We start from the raw sequence: 22,019 nt of genomic DNA on the forward strand, positions 1-22,019 counted from the left end.
ACAAGTAAATAAAACTCGTTAGCTTTTCTAAAATTAAGACCCTAGATTTTTAAATAATTCAAACAGTTCAGCCAAGGTTTCATGATCAAGGAACTTTATACCATGATCTGTGTCACAATAACAGTCAAATGATAAAAATTATTTATTTACCCAACTGATGCTTTTGTCATTTAATCATAAAATCCTATAATTCTGCCTAAAATTAACTGCAACGACCATTTTGAAACCATAACAAAAATCAAGTCTGAACTTCTATGGTATTAACTATGGCCATCATGGATTCTCCCTTGTTCTTCAGAGACAGCAAAAAACTCTAAAATTGAATTTTAATGTCCTAAAAGCTTTTCAGGCTGTGTACTTGTCCTGGTTTCAGTTAGGACAGAGTTAATTTTTCCTCATAGTATCTGGTAGGGTGCGATGTTTTGGATTAGGATGAGAAGAGCGCTGATAACATGCTGATGTTTTAATTGTTGCAGAGCAGTGTTTACACCAGGCCAAGGACTTTTCAGCTTCTCGCTCTGTCCTGCCAGTGAGCAGGCTGGGGGTGCAGCAGGAGCTGGGAGGGGACAGACCCAGGACAGCTGACCCAAACTGGCCAAAGGGGTATTCCATACCATCTGACGTCATGCTAAACAATATATAGGGGTGGCTGGCCGGGGTGGGGGGGCCGGCTGCTCAGGGATAGGCTGGGCATCGGTCAGCAGGTGGTGAGCAATTGCATTGTGCATCACTTGTTTCTTACACATTATTATTATTAATACTATTATCATTATCACTATTATTATTATTGTTATTATTATATTCCTGTCTTAATAAACTGTCTTTATCTCAACTCACCGGCTTCACTTTCCCGTTTTTCTCCCCCATCCCAGAGAGGGAGGGGGGAGGGTGAGCGAACGGCTGTGTGGTGTTTAGCTGCCAGCCGGGTTAAACCACAACAGTACTATATTCCTTACTTTCACAGCTACTTAAGCTAATTTTAAAATTTGTCTTTTATTCTTGGTATTTCAAAAGCTTTAAGAGTATCTGTGAGAAATTCACAGTTCATCTAAAGGGACTGCAGTCAAGTCTACTGAAAACAAATTGAAAAAAAAGGGTGTGGGGAGAAATTCTCGAGAACCTGTATACTCCTTCTTTCCAGACCTAGAATCAAGCTATCTTTTATCACTACAAAAATGTGTGTGCAGGCAAGATCATAGGATGATAGAATCATAGAATCATTAAGGTTGGAAAAGACCTCCAAGATCATCTGGTCCAACCATCCCCCTACCACCAATATCACCCACTAAACCATGTCCCTAAGCACCAAGACCAACCTTTCCTTAAACACCCCCACGGATGGTGACTCCACCACCTTCCTGGGCAACCCATTCCAATGCCTGACTACTCTTCCTCAGAAGAAATTTCTCCTCATTTCCAATATGAACCTAGCCTGGAGCAACTTGAGGCTGTTCCTTCTTGTTCTATCGCTAGTTATCTGCGAGAAGAGGCCGACCCCCAGCTCCCCACAACTTTCTTTCAGGTAGTTGTAGAGAGCAATAAGGTCTCCCCTGAGCCTCCTCTTCTCCCGTATAAACAACCCTAGCTCCCTCAGCCGCACCTCATAAGACTTGTTCTCTAGACCTTTCACCAGCTTCACAGCCCTTCTCTGGACACGCTCCAGGGCCTCGATGTCTTTCTTGTAGTGAGGGGCCCAAAACAGAACACAGTACAAAAGGTGCGGCCTCACCAGAGCTGAGTACAGGGGGACAATCACTTCCCTGGTCCTGCTGGCTACACTATTCCTGATACTAGCCAGGATGCCATTGGCCTTCTTGGCCACCTGGGCACACTGCCGGCTCATGTTCAGGTGAGCATCGACCAACACCCCAGGTCCTTATCCTCTGCACAGCTTTCCAGCCACTCTGCCCCAAACCTGGAGGGCTGCATGGGGTTGTTCTGACCAAAGTGCAGGACGAGTACTTAGCCATTGAATATCCCAAGTTGGAAGGGACCCATAAGGGTCATCGAGTCTAACTCCTGGCTCCACACAGGTATACACACAAAATTTAGACCATATGGCTGAGAGCATAGTCCAACAGGCAACTGAGAGCAACTCCAACAGGCTTCATGCTGTGACTATGTCCCTGGGGAGCCTGTTCCAGTGAGCGACCACACTCCCAGTGAAGAACCTTTTCCTGATATCCAACCTGAACCTCCTCTGTTGCAGCTTGACTATATTCCCTCAGGTCCTATAGCTGGTGACCAGAAATAATAGATCGGCGCCTGGCCCTCCTCTCACCTTTCTGAGGAAGCTGTAGACTGTGATGAGGTCTACAGTACTTCCCTCGACTGACTAGCAAGGCCGTGCTTGATGCACCCCAGGATATGGTTGGCCCACTGGGCTGCTAGAACACACTTCTGGCTCATATTCACCTTGCTTTCAACTAAAACCCTCAGGTCCCTCTCTGTGGTGCTGCTGTCCAGCATCTCTGTACTTGGTCTGGCCGGGATGTTAACTTTCCCTGCAGCAGCCCATACAGTGCTGTGCTGTGCACTTGTAGCTAAAAAAGCAGTGGTATCACACCAGTGTTGTGTCTGCTGCTGAGCAGTGCTGGCACAGCATCAGGACTCTCTCTAACCCTCCTAGGGGGTGGGCAAAAAAGTGAGAAAGAAACATCACCAGGGCAGCTGACCTAAACCAACCAAAGGGATATTCCATACCATATGATGTCACACTCAGCAATAAAAGGTGGAAAAAGGAGGAAGAGGGGAGGGGTGGGCTCTCGTTGTGAAAACGTCTGTCCTCCTCCCGAACACCGGCTACGTGCGTTGAGGCCCTGCTTCAAGGAGGTGGTCAAGCATCGCTCATTTGTGGGAAGTAGAGAGTAATTTCTTTCCTCTGCACTTCCACATAGCCTTTACTTGTTTTGTTTAGTTTTCCCTTTCCCCCTCCCTTTTCCCCTTTCCCTTTAGTTAAATGGTTAATTGTTCAGTTAAATTGTTTAGTTAAATCGTTTAATTAATAATAATCTTTCCTTAATAATTATTTCTTTTTTCCTCTAATTAAATCATCCTTATCTCAACCCATGAGTTGTTCTTTCCTTTACTTCTTCCCCTTCCATCTAAGGAGGGGGAGCGGTTGTGGTGTTCAGCTGCCCAGCATGGTAAAACCACCACAGTCTCTTCGCCCAGTCTGTACATATAGCCAGGGTTGCCCCTTCCATGGTGCAGGACCCGGCACGAGGTTAGACGTCAGCCAGCTCTCTGAGAACCCTGGGATGAATCCCATCCAGACCCATGGACTTGTATGGATGCAGGTGGAGCAGCAAATCCCACACACGTTCAGGGTTGGCTGGGAGTTTATCATTCCCACTGTCACGGTCCTCCATCTCAGAGCACCTGAGGTCCCAAAGTCTATCATCAGTGTTGAAGACAGAGGCGAAGAAGGCATTAAGCGTCTCTGCTTTGCCTATGTCCTTGTTTGTGAGGTGACCATCCCCATCAAGTAGTGGAGCTATGTTTTCTCTGGTCCTCCTTTTTCTGTTCACATATTTAAAAAAGCCCTTTTTATTGTCTCCCACAGACCTGGCCAGCTTCAACTCTAATTGGGTTTTGGCCGCAGTAATTTTCTCCCTACAAAGGCAAACAACGTCCCTGTAGTCCTTCCACATTGCCTGACCCTGCTTCCAGCAGCCATACACTTTCTTTTTATGCCTAAGCTCCAGAAGAACCCTGGTCAGCCAAGCCGGCCTTCTGCCCCACCTACTTGACTTCCGATATTTTGGAATTGCCTGATCCTGTGCTTTTAGGAGGCAGTGCTTAAAGATTGACCAGCACTGATGGACGCCGACACCTTCAAAAGCAGCTTCCCAGGGGACCTTGCTAACTAGTTCCCTTAGCAGCCTGGTCTGCTCTCCCCATATCCAGGGCTGAAGTTTTGGTGGCAGTTTTCCTCCTGCCACCAAAAACTTTAAACTCAACCGCTTCATGGTCACTGTGACTGAGACGGCCTCCAATTGCCACATCCCCCACAAAATCCTCTCTGTTCTCCAGCAACAGATCCAGGAGGGCACCTTTCCTAGTTAGCTCCCTTAGCACTTGGACCAAGAAGTTATCAAAGAGGTGCTTTAAGAATCTCCTGCACCTGCTTGTGTCGGCCATGTGATATTCCCAGTTGACGTCTGGCAAGTTGAAGTCCCTCATAAGGACAAGAGCAGTTGATCTTGAGGTATCTCTTAGTTCCTCAAAGAATAATTCATTGGTGTCGTCATCCTGGCAGGGTGGTCTGTAATAGACTCCCATGACAACATCCCCTTTTTATATGTTTGTCCCTTAATCCTTACCCAGAGGCTCTCAACTTTGTCATTGCCAACTGCAAGCTCCACACGGTCCAGCCCCTCCTTTATGTACAGCACCACCCCACTGCCTCGCCTGCCCTGCCTGTCCCTCCTGAGGAGCCTGCAACCATCTACTGCAACACACCAGCCACAGGACTCATCCCACCGGGTTTCACTTACGCCGATGATATTGTAGCTCTGGGACTGGGCCAAGACTTCTAGGTCCTCTAGCTTATTCCTCATACTGCGTGCATTGGTGTAGAAACACTTCAAGTGCGCCTCATTGTACGCAGCACCTTGTGGAGCAGACCAAAGGAACTCACTAGCACACAGTCCCTTGTTTTGTCATGCCCTCCCATAGCTTATCACCAGCAGGCCTGGTTTTATCCCTTTCCCCCTTCAACTCTAGTTTAAAGCCCAATCAATCAGCCCTGCTAACTCCTGTGCAAAAATCCTTTCCCCCCTCTGAGAGAGGTATGTCCCATCTGGTGTCAGCAGGCCTGGTGTCACGTAGACCTTCCCGTGACCCAAAGTTCTGCCAGTGGCACCAGTCTTGGAGCCACATATTTATGAACTGAGTCTGCCTGTCAAGGCATGTTGAACATCATCCCATTGGCCTCTGCCCATTGATCCAACTTGTCCAGGTCCCTCTGCAGGGCCTTCCTACCCTCCGGCAGATCGACACTTGCCCCCCCCTTCCCCCTCGACTTGTTGTCATCTGCAAAGTTACTAAGGGTGCAGGGGTGATTTTCTCTCTGCATATGCTGGCAACTTCCTTGTACTCTCCCTGACTTGTGTCCTTTCTTCCACTGGACATAAACTCTCTTTTTCTCCCAGACACTCAGCAGAATTTCCCTGTTCAGCCATGTCGGTCTTCTTCCCTGCCGGCTCATCTTACAGCATACGGGGACAGCCTGCTCCTATGTCTTTAAGACTTCCTTCTTGAGGAGCGTCCAGCCTTCCTGGACCCCTCTTCCCTTCAGGACTGACTCCCAAGGGACCCTCCTTACCAGCGACCTGAACAATTCAAAGTCTGCCCTCGGGAAGTCCAAGGAAGCAGCTTTACTGACCCCCCGTCCTGACTTCACCAAGAATAGAGAACGCTGCCATTTTGCAGTCACTCTGCCCGAGACAGCTCCTGACCACCACATCACCCACCAGTCCTTCTCTGTTCGTGAACAGCAGGTCTAGCGGGGCACTTCCCCCCTGGTAGGCTCACTAACCAGCTGAGTCAGGAAGCTATCTTCCACCCACTCCAGGAACCTCCTAGACTGCTTCCTCAGGGCTGTATTGTATTTCCAGCATATGTCTGGGAAGTTGAAGTCCCCCACAAGAACAAGCACTGGTGATTGCACGACTTCACCAGCTGCTTGTAGAATGCTTCATCCATCTCTTCATCCTGATTTGGCAGTCTATAACATAACAGACACCCACCAGGATGTCCACCTTGTTGGCCATCCCCCTGATCCTTATCCATAGGGACTCAACCTTATCATTCCCAGCCCTGAGCTAAAAACATCTAAGATGGTTTGAAGAAATCTCCTTAGGAATACCTGATTTATTTTGTTAAGCTGAGGCATCAGTGAATGTCTCCAATGGATGACAAGTCAAACATCTGCTACCAGACATGGTGCTATATGTTTCTTAGAAACAGGTGATTTAATAAACAGCCTTATTTAATAGGGGGTACTTTAGGAGAACATGATGATGGAAGCATGGATGATGTTAGAGGAAATATTTCAACAAGCGTCTGCTGGCCTGATACTAGTGTACTGCTTAGAAACATTTGTAAGCAATAGTAAAAATACATGTTGGCTATAGTTGAAGAGATCTCTGCTCGGGGAGTATCTGGGCATTGGTTGGCAGGTGGTGAGCAATTACATTTAGTAGTAGTAGTAGCAGTAGTCTTAGGATGCGGGGGGGGGGGGGGGGGCGGGATGGGGGATTGGGGTTGCGGTCAGTCCATAACACTTCATCTCTTCTGCTCCTTCCTCCTCACACTCTTCCCCTGCTCAAGCAAGAGGTCCCTCCCACAGGGTGCAGTCCTTCACAAACTGCTACTACATGGTTCCTTCCAATGGGCCGCAGTTATCCAGGAACAGAATTTTGGATGCCTGATTCTTATGGGAGCTTTCTCATAAGCTAAAATCTAAGTAGTCACACGGAGCATTACTAGTCTCTGTTTAGTAAGATCAAAATGAGAACATGCTCAGAGCTGACTCAACTGCTTCTTGAGAGGAGAGTTTCCAGAGTGGAATGTGTTGACAATCCTAAAGTTAGTACAAAGCTTTATAATCTGCACAGTGCAATGGGACAGAATTAATTTTTAGATGTGTGGGGAATTGCAGGCTGGATCTTCAGCCTGTCAGTGTGATGATCTTAGCATCTGACCATCCAAGCCAGCATTCCTACTAGTCTTTTTGTTCCTTTTATCCTTTATAAAAGCTTTTGTGAGTTAACATATGAAGAGTTTAAGTCTGAGTAGTCTTCTCAGACCTTCTGAGCTCATGAGAAGTTTGTTGCATTTAAAAATTATTTCATTTCCTTTGTCTCCAAAGAGTAGTATGGCCCCTTTTAAGGTGATGAAAACTTATTTTTGAGCTACTTGATTCCTGGGACTGCAAGTTCTTTGGAAAAGGAAAGATTTTGATTCTGTTTAGTATAAATGAGCTTTAGGTCTTAGTTTTTAAACTAAATTCCACTAGAAATTGGTAGTTGTGCTGTGCTATCAGCTTTATGAATTTTATAATGCATCGCCAATGTTCTGGCTTTCCTTACTACAATTTTTCTGATGTTATTTTTTACTTGTATCTAAACTAGCAAAACTGCATTTTGAGACTGAGAAATAAGGCAGAACAGAGTGTAATATCACACATGAAAAAGTAAACATAACGGATAATTTTGTATTTGATATTTTTGTAGGTACAAGCCTGTGCAAAAAGTGGATGGAGTTGCAGATGGCTTCACAGGAAGTGGTCAACAGACAGGCACATCTGCTGAACAAACTATAATTGCCCAAAGTCAACATCATCGACAGTTTTTAGGTATGAAAAGATGTGTTATACTGTTGTATAAATAAAATAAAATCCATTATCGCCACTGTGGCGGGTTAACCCTTGTCTGGCCGCCAGGTGCCATCAAGCTGTTCTCTCACTCCCCCTACTCAGCAGAACAGTGGAAGAAAATGCAATGAAAAAGCTTGAGGGTCAAGATAAAGGACAGGGAGATTGCTTACCAACTGCCATCATGGGGAAAACAGACTCAGCTTGGGGAAGATTAATTTAATTTATTGCCAATTAATTACAAAGTATGATTGTGAGAACTAAAACCAAAACTAAAACGACCTTCCCCCTACCCCCCATTCTTCCCAGGCTCAGCTTCACTCCCGATTCTTCTGCCTTCCATCCCCTGAGCGGTGCGGGGGCGGGGCGGGGCGGGGCGGGGGGGGGGGGGGGAATAGGGGTTGTGGTCAGTCCATAACACTTCATCTCTTCTGCTCCTTCCTCCTCACACTCTTCCCCTGCTCAAGCAAGAGGTCCCTCCCACGGGGTGCAGTCCTTCACAAACTGCTTCTACATGGTTCCTTCCCATGGGCCGCAGTTATTCAGGAACAGACTGCTCTAGCCTGGGTCCACTATGGGTTGCAGTTCTTGCCAGAAAACCTACTCCTGCATGGGCTCTTATCCATAGGATGCAGTTCCTGCCAGGGGTCTGCTCCAGCATGGGCTCTCCACAGGCTACAGCCTCCTTCAGGCCATATCCACCTGCTCCAGTGTGGGGTCCTCCTCGGGCTGCAGGGTGGATATCTGCTCCAATGTGTTCCTCCATGGGCTGTAGAGGACAGCCTGTTTCACCATGATCTTCTCCATGGGCTGCAGGGGAGCCTCTGCTTCAGCGCCTGGAGCACCTCCTCCGTCTTCTTCTTCACTGACATTGGTGTCTTCAGGGTTGTTTCTCTCACTCCACTCCTCTCTTACACAGCTGCCATGCAGTGTTTTTCTCTTTTTTTTTTTTTTTTTTTTTTAAACCTTTCTTAACTATGCTTTCACAAAGGTGCCACCAGCTTTGCTGTATGGCTTGCAGCGGGTCCCTTTTGGAGCCAGCTGGAACAGGCTGTGTTCAACATGGGGGCAGCTCCTGGTCTCTTCTCACAGAGGCCACCCTGCAGCCCCCTGCTGGCAAAACCTTGCCACATAAGCCCAATACAGCCATGAACATCGTCATGCAAATACAGTAATTATTTTTAGTTATGTTGCCCTGTTTAAAACACTCACTGATAACAGAACAAAAAAGTTACTGAAAGGAGCTTAATATTCTATATTGTAAGACATGCAATATTTAATATGCATCATACAGACATAAAATGAAAAATGTGAAAAGACTATTAGCATTGCAATATATTTTAAATCTACCATGCAATTTCCATGAAGCATTTTATACAAAAAAATGCAGGCTGAAAATCCTACCCTAAAAGCTTAGTAATTTTCACTGGCTTCCCAATTCACACAGAATCACACAAAATCACAGAGAATGGTTTAGGTTGGAAGGGAGCTCTGGAGATTATCTGGTCCAACTCCACTGCTCAAGCAGGGACACATACAGCAGGTTGCCCAGGATCCTTGGCTGCATAAAAAGAAGAGTGGCCAGCAGGTTGAGGGAGGGGATTCTCCCCCTCTCCTCTGCCCTTGTGAGACCCCACCTGGAGTACTGTATCCAGCTCTGAGGCCCCCAGCACAAGAGAGACATGGACTTGTTGGAGTGGGTCCAGAGGAGGGCTACAAAAATGATCAGAGGGATGAAACACCTCTTCTATGAAGACAGGCTGAGAGACCTGGGGTTGTTTAGCCTAGAGAAGAGAAGGCTCCGGGGATACCTTATTACAGCCTTTCAATATTTAAAGTGGGCCTATAAGAAAGATGGAGAGAGACTTTTTACAAAGGCGTATAGTGGTAGGACAAGGCATAATGGTCTTGCTCTGGTTTCAGCTAGGATAGAGTTAATTTTCGTCACGGTGGCTGGTATGTGCCATGTTTTGGATTTAGGAGAAAAATAATGTTGATAACACACTGATGTTTTAGTTGTTGAAGAGCAGTGCTTACACAGAGGCAAGGGCTTTTCAGCTTCTTATGCCAGCGAGAAGGCTGGGGGTGCACAAGAAGCTGGGTGGGGACAGAGCCAGGACAGCTGACCCAAACTGGACAAAGGGATATTCCATGCCATATGACATCATGCTGAACAATAAAAATGGGGAAGGTTGGGCGGGGGAGGGACCTCTGCTCAGGGAGGGACTGAGCATTGGTCGGCAGATGGTGAGCAATATCTAAAGCCAGGTTTTGCCACTTTGTATATAGTATGTGCTCATATTACACCGACAATGAACGTAAAACGGTATTTGTACTCAGTATAGCCATCATTTTTGCACTTCAGGAACCTTACTATGGAAGCTATTAACAAGCACACCCTTTACTCCAGACAAGTTAAAATAGCTTTGGAAAACTTTGAATATTCTGGAGATGTTGAAACTAGCATGATCTATGTTTCCTACGTGTTTCAACTTTTGTCTATGGTTATGGTATATCTATTTAAAAATACCAACCAGAGATTTTCCCTGAGGCAGGATGGTTATGGGTGGCAAGGTGTGTGGGAGGATATAGGCAGGTATCTATCATGATTGCCACTTCCAATGGTTTTGGAATTCACCCCTGAACAAGTACAGAATCCTGAAAAACTCATAGAATGTTTTAAAAATGTATGCTCATATCCTGGCAATGCCGGAGATTTACAGCTTGCCGCACTGTGCTGGGGTCTTTGCCTGTGCCTATCAAACACTCTTCAATGCTATTCAGCACCTTCAAGAGGAAGAATATGCCTCTGGATCTGTTCCAAGCCTCGCAACAGGCCACTCCAACCCCTGTGACAGGTCCTGTGGCTGAACCAGAGAACCAACCCGTGCTGGTATCTGCCACCCCTATACACAAGGCGAAACAAAGGATGCGAAAGTCAGCTCATTTAGCAAGGGAAGAAACTCCTACTAAGAAGGGGACAGAGGAAGAAGAGGATGAGGCAGGCTATTCAGAAGCAGGGCCATCACGGGAACAGGAAGAGAAAGAGGCAGATCTCATAAACGTGGCACTAACCACCTGATCCCTATTCCTGGGTGAGCTGTGAGATGTGCAAAAAGATTTCATCCATCATCCACTGAGCACATTGTCACCTGGCTGCTCTGATGCTGAGATAATGGGGCCAGTAGCCTGGAATTAGAGGACAGAGAAGATGAGCAACTGGGATCTCTCGCTAGGGAAGGGGGCACTGATAAAGAGATTGGAAAGGGGGCACAAGTCCTCAGCCTCTGTAAGTGACTCCAGTCAGGCGCGAAGAACAGGTGTCCCTTCAAGGAAGATGTAATATGTCACCCAGGCAAGTGGAACACTATGGAGAGAGGTATCTAGTACCTGCGGGAATTACTTGTGCTGGAGGTGATTTATGATGACCTGGACAACGAACAGCTATCCAAAGATCCAGATGAAGTCCAGTGCACGCGACCCACGTGGAGGAAATTTGTATGGAGTGCACCATCGTTGTACCCTAGCTCATTGGCAGTAATGACATGGAAAGATGGAAAGGACCACACAGTGAATGAATTGGCTGGACAATACTGGCAGTACGAAGAAAGTCTCTTCTTCCCTATGGAACTGCATCTCTGCTGTGGAGAAACTTTCTCAAGCAGTTCATCAACTCAAAGAATGCTTTGGAGAAACTTTCCCAAGAGGTCCACCAACTTAAAGAGAATATATCTTCCTCCCCACATGTACGAAACAGTATCTCAGCTATTAGAAATGAGAGTCCCTCTGCTCAAGAAATGGGATATAGTGGGTACACACCCCGTGCCACCCTGTGGTTTTACCTACGTGACCATGGAGAGGACATGAGGAAGCAGGATGGAAAATCTACCTTGACCATAGAGGCACGGGCACATGAGTTGTAAGGAAAAAGAATTGCAAAAGGGGGTTCTTCTGGGAAAACTACTGATCCAGTTTCCAGTGAGCAGTCCCCCAGACAGAGTAATGAATGCTATGACCAGGACTGGAGGGGCCCTGCCTCCAGACAGGTAGAGGAAAAGGACTTTATTGGACTCTGTGGATTTGATGGCCTGGCACGTCAGACCCACAGAAGTATAAGGCTCTAGGGGACACAGGTGCACAGTATACCCTAATGACATCAAGCTATAAAGGGACAGAACTCATCTGTATCTCTGGAGTGACAGGGGGATCCCAACAGCTAACTGTATTGGAGGCCGAAGTGAGTCTAACTGGGAATGAGTGGCAAAAGCATCCCATTGTGACTGGCCCAGAGGCTCTGTGCATCCTAGGCATAGACCACCTAAGGAGAGGGTACTTTGAGGACCCAAAAGGGTACAGGTGGGCTTTTGGTATAGTTGCCTTGGAGACGGAAGAAATTAAAAAGGTGTCTAACTTGCCCAGTCTCTCAGAGGACCCTTCTGTTGAGGGCTTGCTCAGGGTTAAAGAAAAACAGGTGCCAATCCGTTACCACAACGGTGTACCAGCAGCAACATCGCACCAACCGAGACTCCCTGATTCCCATCCATAAGCTGATTCGTTGACTGGAGAGCCAAGGAGTGACCACCAAAACTCGCTTACCCTTTCATAGTCCCATATGGCCAGAGCAGAAGTCTATTGGAGAGTGGAGGCTAACAGTGGATTATTGTGGCCTAAATGAAGTCACACCACTGCTGAGTGCTGCAGTGCCAGACATGCTGGAACTTCAATAAAACTGGAATCAAAGGCAGTCAAGTGGTACGCCACAACTGATATCGCTAATGCATTTTTCTCCATCCCTTTAGCAGCAGAGTGGAGGCCACAGTTTGCTTTTACTTGGAGGGGCATCCAGTACATGTGGAATCAACTGCCTTGGGGTGGAAACACATCCCTACCGTTTGCCATGGACTGATCCAGTGTGCACTGGAACAGGGGGAAGCTCCTGAACGCCTGCAGTACATTGATGACGTCCTCGTGTGGGGCAACACAGCAGAAGAAGTTTTTGAGAAAGGGAAGAAAATAGTCCAAATCCTTCTGAAAGCCAGTTTTGCCATAAAACAAAGTAAGGTCAAAGGACCCGCACATGAGATACATTTTTCAGGAATAAAATGGCAAGATAGATGGTCATCGTCAGATCCCAGTGGATGTGATCAACGAAATAACATTTATGTCTCCACTAACTAGCAAAAAGAAACACAAGCTTTCTTAGGCATTGTGGGTTTTTGGAGAATGCACATTCCAAATTACAGTCTGATTGTAAGCCCACTCTATCAAGTGACCCGTAAGAAGAATGATATCAAATGGGGCCCTAAGCAATGATATGCCTTTGAACTAATTAAATGGGAGATAGTTCATGCAGTAGCCCTTAGGCAGTCCATGCAGGACGAGGTAAAAAATGTGCTCTACACCACAGCTGGGGAGAATGGCCCCACCTGGAGCCTCTGGCAGAAAACATCAGGGGAGAGTCAAGGTCAACCCCCAGGGTTTTGGAGTCAGGGATACAGAGGATCTGAGACCTGCTATACTCCAACTGAAAAAGAGATATTGGCAGCATATGAAGGGGTTCGAGCTGCTTCAGAAGTGGCTGGTACTGAAGCATAGCTCCTCTTGGCACCTCGACTGCCGGTGCTGGGCTGGATGTTCAACTGATGCTACGTGGAGGAAGTAGGTTGCACTGATCACACAAGAAGCTCGAATAGGAAACTCCAGTCGCCCAGGAATTTTGGAAGTGATCACGGACTGGCCAGAAGGCAAAGATTTTGGAATATCACCAGAGGAGGAGGTGACACGTGCTGAAGAGGCCCCGCTGTATAACAAGATACCAGAAAATGAGAAGCAATGTGCCCTCTTCACTGATGGGTCCTGCCGTATTGTGGGAAAGCATTGGAAGTGGAAGGCTGCTGTATGGAGTCCTACATGACAAGTTGCGGAAACTGCTGAAGGAGAAGGTGAATCGAGCCAATTTGCAGAAGTGAAGGCCATCCTGCTGGCTTTAGAAGTTGCTGAATGGGAAAAGTGGCCAGTGCTCTATCTCTGTAGTGATTCATGGATGGTAGCAAATGCCCTGTGGGGGTGGTTACAGCAATGGAAGCAGAGCAACTGGCAGCGCAGGGGCAAGCCCATCCGGGCTGCTGCACTGTGGCAAGAAATTGCCGCCCGGGTAGAAAACCTAGTTGTAAAAGTATTCTATGTAGATGCTCATGTACCTGAGAGTCAGGCCACTGGAGAACATCAAAACAACCAGCAGGTGGATCAGGCTGCTAAGATTGAAATGGCTGAGGTGGATCTGGACTGGCAACATAAGGGTGAATTATTTATGGCTTGGTGAGCCCATGACACCTCAGGCCATCAAGGCAGAGATGCAACATACAGATGGGCTCATGATCGATGGGTGGACCTGGCCATGGGCACCATTGCACAGGTTATCTATGAATGCGAAACATGTGCTGCAAACAGACAAGCCAAGCGTTTAAAGCCTCCCTGGTATGGAAGATGATGGCTGAAATATAAATACGGGGAGGCCTGGCAGACTGATTATATCATACTCCCACAAACCTGCCAAGGCAAGCACCATGTGCTTACAGTGGTGGAAGCAACCACCGGATGGCTGGAAACATATCCCGCGCCCCATGCCACCACCCAGAACACTATCCTGGGCCTTGAGAAGCAAGTCCTATGGCATCATGGCACCCCAGAAAGAATTGAGTCAGACAATGGGACTTATTTCCGAAACAACCTTATAGATACCTGGGCCAAAGAGCATGACACTGAATAGGTATGTCACATCCCCTATCATGCACCAGCCTCCGGGAAAATCAAAAGATGCAATGGGCTGAGACATTCAAACATTGGGATGCGCATTTAGCAAAGGCCACCTGGTTAGTCAACACTAGAGGATCTGCCAACTGAGCCGGACCTGCCCAATCAAATCTCATACGTACTGTAGAAGGGGATAAAATCCCTGTAGTGCACATAAAGAACATGCTGTGGAAGACAGTCTGGGTTATTCCTGCCTCGAGCAAAGGCAAACCTGTCTGTGGGATTGCTTTTGCTCATGGACCTGGGTGCACTTGGTGGGTAATGCAGAAGGATGGGGAGGTCCGGTGTGTACCTCAAGGGGATTTGATGTTGAGAAAGAATAGCCCACGATTTGAATTGTATTATGTTAATTGCTGTATAATACTGCATGTAATCACTACTATGGTTGCTATATGTCCCATCAGCAGTATTACAGTAAGAGTCACCCAGATTAATGAAGAATGTATTTTGATGGAACTGAGCGAAGTGCAGCAGTGATAGAACCAGACAAGCGCAGCGGTGATGGAGCCAGAGCTGGCCTCAGCATGCAACAATTCAACACCACACCCCATCTCTCTTGCCCTGAAGGATTGTTATGACAGATGGAACCCGGAGTCATGGACTAAACGAACTCCATAGACATTTTAGAGTGACGGCCCATATACTAAGGGAATGATATCTGTGTGTGCATATATCAAAAGACAGAAAAGTGGTGATTAATTGGGATGCATTGGAAAGTGGGACCCGAGCATGATGTAAAGGGTATGGAATAAGGGGTGGATCTTGTCCTGGTTTCGGTTGGGATAGAATTCATTTTCTTCATAGCCACTGGTATGTGCCATGTTTTGGATTTAGGAGAAAAATAATGTTGATAACACACCGATGTTTTAGTTGTTGAAGAGCAGTGCTTACACAGAGGCAAGGGCTTTTCAGCTTCTTATGCCAGCGAGAAGGCTGGGGGTGCACAAGAAGCTGGGTGGGGACAGAGCCAGGACAGCTGACCCAAACTGGCCAAAAGGGATATTCCATACCATATGGTGTCATACTGAACGATAAAAACTGGGAAGGTTGGGTGGGGGGGAGATCTCTGCTCGGGGAGTTACTGGGCATTGGTCGGCAGGTGGTGAGCAATTACATTTTGCATCACCTGTTGTATATACATTTATGTATAGTAGTAGTAGTAGTCTCAGGATTATTTTCTCTTCCTTTTCTGTTCTATGTAACTGTCTTTATCTCAACCCACAAGTTTTGTGATTTTTATTTTCAATTCTCTCCCCTATCCCAGTGGGGGGGGGGGGGGGGGGGAGGGGGGGGGGGGAGTGAGTGTATGGCTGTTTGGTGCTTAGCTGCCTGCCAGGTTAAACCACAACAGGTTTTAAACTAAAAAAGGGTAGATTTAGATTAGATATAAGGATGAAATTCTTTACTATGAGGGTGGTGAGGCACTGGAACAGGCTGCCCAGAGAAGTTGTGGATGCCACATCCCTGGAAGTGTTCAAGGCCAGGTTGGATGGGGCTTTGAGCAACCTAGCCTAGTGTGGGAGGTGTCCCTGCCCATGGTGGGGCGGGGGGGGGGTGGGGGGGGGTGGGGGGGGTGGGGTGTCCAGCCTTCCCATGTCTAGGAGGCTTTTGAATATCCTCAAGGAGAGAGACTCCACAACCTCTCTGTGTAACCTGTTCCAGTGTTCTGCCACCTGCACATAAAATGGGATTATATTATATATATATTGCATTTGTTGATGTAACTGATCTTATTGATTTCCCATCTGTGGAAACAAATGGTAATTTAGTAATTTGCTAAAGTAAAAAAGCCTATTAAATATCTTATTGCAATAATTGTACACTTAGTTTTGAGTTCATACATTGATATTTTGAAGATCCACATTCTTTGGCCTAGCCTTGCTGTTACTGAAATCATTGGGAACCTTAGGCTATAGTTCACGTTTTTGAATTTTTCCTTCCACGTTCTCCCTGGTTGACAATATATTCCCCCACTTGGCCCCATACTAGTGTATCTCTTAGAAACATTTGTGAGCAATAGTAAACGTACATGTTGGCTATAGTTGAAAGTCTTGTAAATTTCAAATAAATATATGCTGCTGAGTCTAGGAAACCCTTACATTCATGACAATACAAAAACTATTCAACTGATAAAAACAAAAAAACATTTAATAGTATTAACCTCTTATATTCTGCTTTATCCTGTCATATTCTTTGATATCTTAGCTTTTTTTTTATATACAGATACAATATATGTGTGAAATCATTTTAATCTGCTACCTGCCAAGAATAACTTAATATCTCCTTTTGTTTAAAAAAAAATAGCTAGCTGGTTTGTTAACAATTTTTTTTTGCAACATTAAAATATATTAAATATGAAAGACATTCCTCTTTGGGCATTATGACCTTCTAGACTTTATATATTTACATCATTCTTAAATCTTTTCTAATTGAGCTGTAGTTGGCACCATTCACAATGGTTTTCTTCTGTTATGTTGTCATGGAAACAGATACATCTCGAATACTTCCAGAGTTTGGAGAAGTTGAAATATCTTCTCTACCAGATGGTACTGCTCTTGAAGACATAAAATCATTGCAAAGTCTTTATCGAGAGCACTGTGAGGTAAGGGAAAAAAGGCATTCACATAAATCATTCTTCATTGAAAATTCATGTCTTCTAGTGAGAATCAGTACAACTGGATGACTGACACAAAACATACTACAGGCAGGCTATTGATATCTGATGTGCTAACCAAATAGTTTGCTTATTTCATTAAAAATGAAATTGGAAAAACGATTTCTCTGAAATTTCTCTTTACCAGGAAAGAAAAAAATGTGTAATAGAATACTGAGACTGGAATATAATAATGCATATATTTGGAGATTTTTAGATAAATTACACTTTAGATATATGCAGAGCTTTGCTTTTGTTTATAGGGGTTGAAATCAGATTAAATTATTGTTTCTAGCATTTATGTTAAAAACAAGCTCGCTATTTTCTTCAAGTTTTAAAGAAACAAGTTGTTTAAGGTTGTTAACATTTCATATTAAATAATGTCTTAAAATTATTGTTGAAGGTGCCTGAAAAAATTTAATGAAGTAAAAAAATTAATGAAATAGCAATTTTCCTACGTGTTTTTAATAGTGTTAAAAGTTCTGTTTAGGTGAAGTCACCTGATATGTTTCCTTAAGCTCTTTTCTGGAGAATTCTTTCTATTTTCACTTGGACTGATCTGAGTCTGTGCACACTAGTAAAATTCATCGCTAAAAAGCTATTAAAATACATTGTTTATTTATAAATCTAATTTTTTATCACTTTTTCTGAAAAATGACTAAGGGGAGGGGAGAGCTATACCACTGGAAGGAGCTGGAGGAGAAAAATGGCAGAAGACTATCTGCACTTGTTTTATATTGTTTTAGGCAATAGTGGATGTTGTTGTGAATCTTCAGTTTAGCCTGATAGAAAAATTGTGGCAAACTTTCTGGCGCTATTCTCCTTCTGCTCCAGCTGATGGCACTGGTATTATTGAAGCAAGGTCAGTATATGTCTCTCTTAAATAAATAATAATTTATTATTATATTGTTTACTATTATTTATAATTTAATAAACAGCCCTGTTTAATAGAGGGTACTTTAGGAGAACATGATGATGGAAACGTGGATGATGTTAGAGGATACATTTCAGCAAGTGTTGGCTGGGGGGGGTTGGAACACTGAAACCACCGCCACCGCCGCCGCCACCGCCGCCGCTGCCGCCGCCCCCCCCCCCCCCCCCCCCAAAAAAAAAAATAATGGACAGGAAAAAGTAGATGTTAGTAAGATAAGGAAAAGAACAAAGACATGAGGCCATCGTTGACAGTAAAAATACCCCTGATCAGAAGAAACTAAACTATTCTATTCTATTCTAAATGATGTCAGCAAGACAAACCTCACTTAGCTTCCTGACTCTTCCAAAACTAGTTGTTTTATTCATGTTTCCAGATCTCATGATTTACTAACCAAGGCCAGTAAATGTCTCTCTTTACTCTATCATCATAATATAACAGCAGGTGTCAAATCAAAGCCTTGAAATGACTGTATACATCTTCCATTTTTTCCTTTGTTTGGATGACTATAGTCAAAGTATCTTTACACAGTATACTGTCCCGTTCTTTTAAATTCCAAGGACCATTTTTATGCTACCTCTGCATAATTTATGGGCTGGAGCTGAACTTTGGAGGCCATTTTTCCCCAGTTTCATATGAACAAGGTAAAGAGGTTCAATTGGATGTAACTGAGACTTTTATAAAGTTTTTATTAAATAAGCAAAGTCCATTGTACTTATCTGTATGTAAATGCATTTTCACTTATTAATTTGTTACTTTTATTCACGCCAGCAACCTGACTGAAATAGAAAGTCGACTTCCAAAAGGAAAACTGATTGCTCTGTGCAAAAATGAGTCTATTCTGAAATGGATTTGTAATTGTGACCATGTGATGTACCAGGCTTTGGTGGAGATTCTCATTCCTGATGTCCTTAGACCTATTCCTAGTAAGTTAAACACAGATAACACCTCATAAGAATTTTGGTTTGGTTTGTTTTATGTGGTGGTGTTTTTGTGCATCACGTGAAACTTTTGGGAATGATTTCGAAGGATATAAATGTAGCATGTGTCATCTTTCCTTAATTCTGTTGAGTAGGAAGGTGTACTGGAGTTGATGTAAGCACTGTATTTAAAGAAAAGGAGACTGGATATTTCACTGCATTTAGGGAACTCTCCAGAAGTTTTTGGAATATATTTCCCTATGAAAGATGCTTTTGTCACTGCAAAGTCTAAGTTTTTATTAATTTTAAGATAAAAATGGGTTCCTTTACACACTGGCACTAGTCTACCTGACAGATGAGAATGCACTATGGTCCTGAGTCTGAGTCCACTAATGTCAGACAGTCTTTCCACTGACTTCAGTAGACCTTAGCATTACATATAAAAAAACTTTCCCAGACCAGACTTTCCCTCTGGCCTCAGGGTCCTGGGGTTCCTGAAAGCAGTCCTTACCAGTAAAGACTGAGGTGAAGAAGGCATTCAGTACCTCATCCTTTCCCATGTCCTTGGTCTTCAGGATCCCTGCTCCATTCAGCAGCAGGCCCACATTTTCCCTGGTCTTCATTTTGCTGCTGATGTACCCGTAGAAGCTCTTAATGTTGCCCTTCATATCCCTCGCCAGTTTCAACTCCAGGTGGGCTTTGGTTTTCCTAACCCCATCTCTGTACTCTCAGACAGTGTCTCTGTATTCCTCCTGGGTCGCTTGCCCCTTTTTCCGGCTCCCATATGCTTCCTTTTTATGTTTGAGTTTAGTCAGGAGCTCCTTGTTCATCCACACAGGCTTCCTGCCACCTTTGCTCGATTTCCTGCTCACTGGGATGGACCATTCTTGAGCATGGAGGAGGTGATTCTTGAATATCCCTGGACCCTCCTCTGCTCTCCAGGACTCTCCCCCGTGGGATTCTTCCAAACAGGTCCCTGCACAGGCCAAAGTCTGCTCTCCTGAAATTTAGAGTTGTGATCCTCCATTTGCATTGCTCCCTCCTCTCAGGATTCTCAGCTCCACCATCTCACGGTCAATGCAGCCCAGGCTGCTCACAACCTTCCAGGATGCTCCAACCACAGTTCTTCCTTGTTTGTAAGAATTGCATCCAGCAGAGTGTCTCCCCTTCAGCCCTGTTTTTCTGATTACAAGCTCTCTCTTTTCCATAACACCCTGCACCCGTTCCTTGTCAACCCATTCCACCACTTCCTCATTTGATTGTGGGCCTTCCTTGTCATTTCTAGTTTAAAGCTCTCCTCACCAGGTTGGCCAGCCTGCTGGTAAAGATGCTTTTGCCCCACTTGGTCAGGTGGATCCCATCTCTTTAGCAGTCTTTGATTCTTAAAGAGACATCCCCACGGTCATAAAAAACAAATCCCTATTGTCATCACCAGCTGGGCAACCAACTGTTGACCCACAGGATCCTCCCATTCCTCCTCAAACCCTTCCTTCTCACTGGAAGGATCAAGGAGGATATTGCCTGAGCCCCCCATGACCTTGTTCCATTGCCTCCAGGTGCATGTAGTCACACTGGCTATGACTCCAGGTCTCCCCTGGCAGTATTGTCGGTGACGATTCATAAGGGGTAATAGTCCGAGGGCCGGACAAACCTCTGCAATATCTCTACAACATCCCAGATCCAAGCCCCCAGAAAATAGTAAACCTCTCAACACAGCAGGTCAGGTCAGCACATGTGGTCCCCCATCCCCTACAGCACAGAGTTTCCCGTTGTTATCACTTGCCACTTCCTTCTGGTACTGCTGCATGGCTCAGGCTTAGTTAGCTTGGATGCTTCACTGGACAGAGTTCCCAGACCCTCATCTGCTCTGAAGGTGCCAAACCTGTTCTTTAGTTGGAGATATGCAGGTGGAGCGGGAGCCTTCTTCCTGTTGTCAGAAGTCACAAGCTTCCAGTCTTCGCCATTTCCAACCCTTTAGGTTGGAAATTAGGAGAAATTTCTTCTCAGAAAGAGTAGTTAATAGTAGTTAGTCCCCTTAATGATTCTATGATTCTAACTCAATAAGCACAGACCACCCAATCCTCCTTCAATACAGCTGGGGGTTCAGGCTGCGGGGTCTTGGAGATGAACCGTTCAATCTCTTTCTTATCACCTCTGGCACTACACAATCTGCTGACCTCCTCCCGCACCTCCTCGGCAGCACAGATCCTGTACTGCTGCACACCTTCTGCAGGGAAGGAGACTGTCTCCCTCTGCCCCAGCCTCAGTGAGAGACCCCAGGCACTCCTTGTACCCTGAGAGCTGCATCCTCCCTTGGGAGTTTGGTCTGGATTGAGGCCTCTGATATTGTAGGGATAGTTGCTCCAACAGCTGGAGGTGGTGCCCTGCAATGCATTAACAGCATTGCTTAGGACATGGATGCAATTCTCTGCAAAGTTTCTGGCCCCCTTCTGTGTAACCTGCTGAGCAAAGTGCTGCATCTGTTGGCTGCCTCCGCTAGCAATGTTGTAAGAAGCAACTCAGGAAAATATTTGCAAGCATTACTTTGTAGAAGGTATTATCAAGCAAGGAAATAAAGGCTAGTGTTACCACATGATGAAGACTGAAATAACTACAGAAAAGATGCACAGTAAATAAAACATCTACGTTTATTGCTTATATGTAAGTTTGCAGAAAAAAGTAATAACTGCAGACTCTTGCTTGTGTATCAACACTAAAACCTTCTTGATTATTTATGTTTGCAGTAGAAATTAAAATGTAGAAGACCTCACCCTTGCAGGTCACTGAATTTAGTGATTAGAATCGAAATATCATAACATGATTAGAATCAAAATAACATAACATATGCTTTGTGCCACTAACTGGTTAAAAATCCTCATTCTGTCACAGTGCTCAGTAGTTCATATGAATCAAGTTCAATGCATATTAGACCACTATGTTTAGAACCTATTTGTTTAAAACAAACATCTGCATAGCACTAGCTAATCTCCATCTTTCATCTGAAAAGCTAAGAAATAGCAAAGTAAAAGTCATATAAACTCTATCTAGCTTTTAAAATTTTTAAGCAAAGCTTAGAAAGTTAACTAGACTAAGCCTCCTAGAAGGCTTAACTATATCCAAGCATCAAAATTAAATATGTATCTCATTTCACTAAAAACAGTAAAGAAATTACATAATTGCTTTCTATAAAGAATGACTTCTGTCTTCCAGTAGATCCTCATAGAGAAGCTGTTAAAAGTATGGGCTGGATGAGCAGACAGTGAGGTGGACTGAAAACTGGCTGAACTGCCAGGCCCAGAGGGTGGTGGTCAGTGGCATGAA

General features: G+C 45.0%; 1 protein-coding gene and 1 long non-coding RNA gene across 21 annotated transcripts in view; one reads left to right on the plus strand and one right to left on the minus strand.

The window, feature by feature from the left end:
• Positions 1–22,019, minus strand: part of LOC308184728 (transcription factor RFX3-like) — a 248,621-nt gene that overhangs the window by 91,163 nt on the left and 135,439 nt on the right. The window contains exon 3 of one of the 19 annotated variants that reach the window (XM_080572120.1): positions 4,500–4,615. The exons of the other annotated variants lie outside the window; for them this stretch is intronic. The gene's annotated coding sequence lies outside the window, so the exon portion shown is untranslated. The remainder of the gene's footprint in view (positions 1–4,499; positions 4,616–22,019) is intronic. 19 annotated transcript variants of the gene reach the window in all.
• LOC308184860 lies at positions 4,674–21,560 on the plus strand. 2 transcript variants are annotated; one of them, XR_013942964.1, is made up of 5 exons: positions 4,674–7,363; positions 16,684–16,796; positions 17,594–17,709; positions 18,339–18,422; positions 18,550–21,560. It is a non-coding gene; the product is annotated as an uncharacterized lncRNA (long non-coding RNA). The 2 variants fall into 2 exon arrangements; XR_013942965.1 differs by lacking the exon at positions 18,339–18,422 and having other exon boundaries at positions 4,693–7,363.

This window comes from Anser brachyrhynchus (genome assembly GCF_964034855.1).
Source record: "Anser brachyrhynchus genome assembly, chromosome: W".
Taxonomy (NCBI): domain Eukaryota; kingdom Metazoa; phylum Chordata; class Aves; order Anseriformes; family Anatidae; genus Anser; species Anser brachyrhynchus.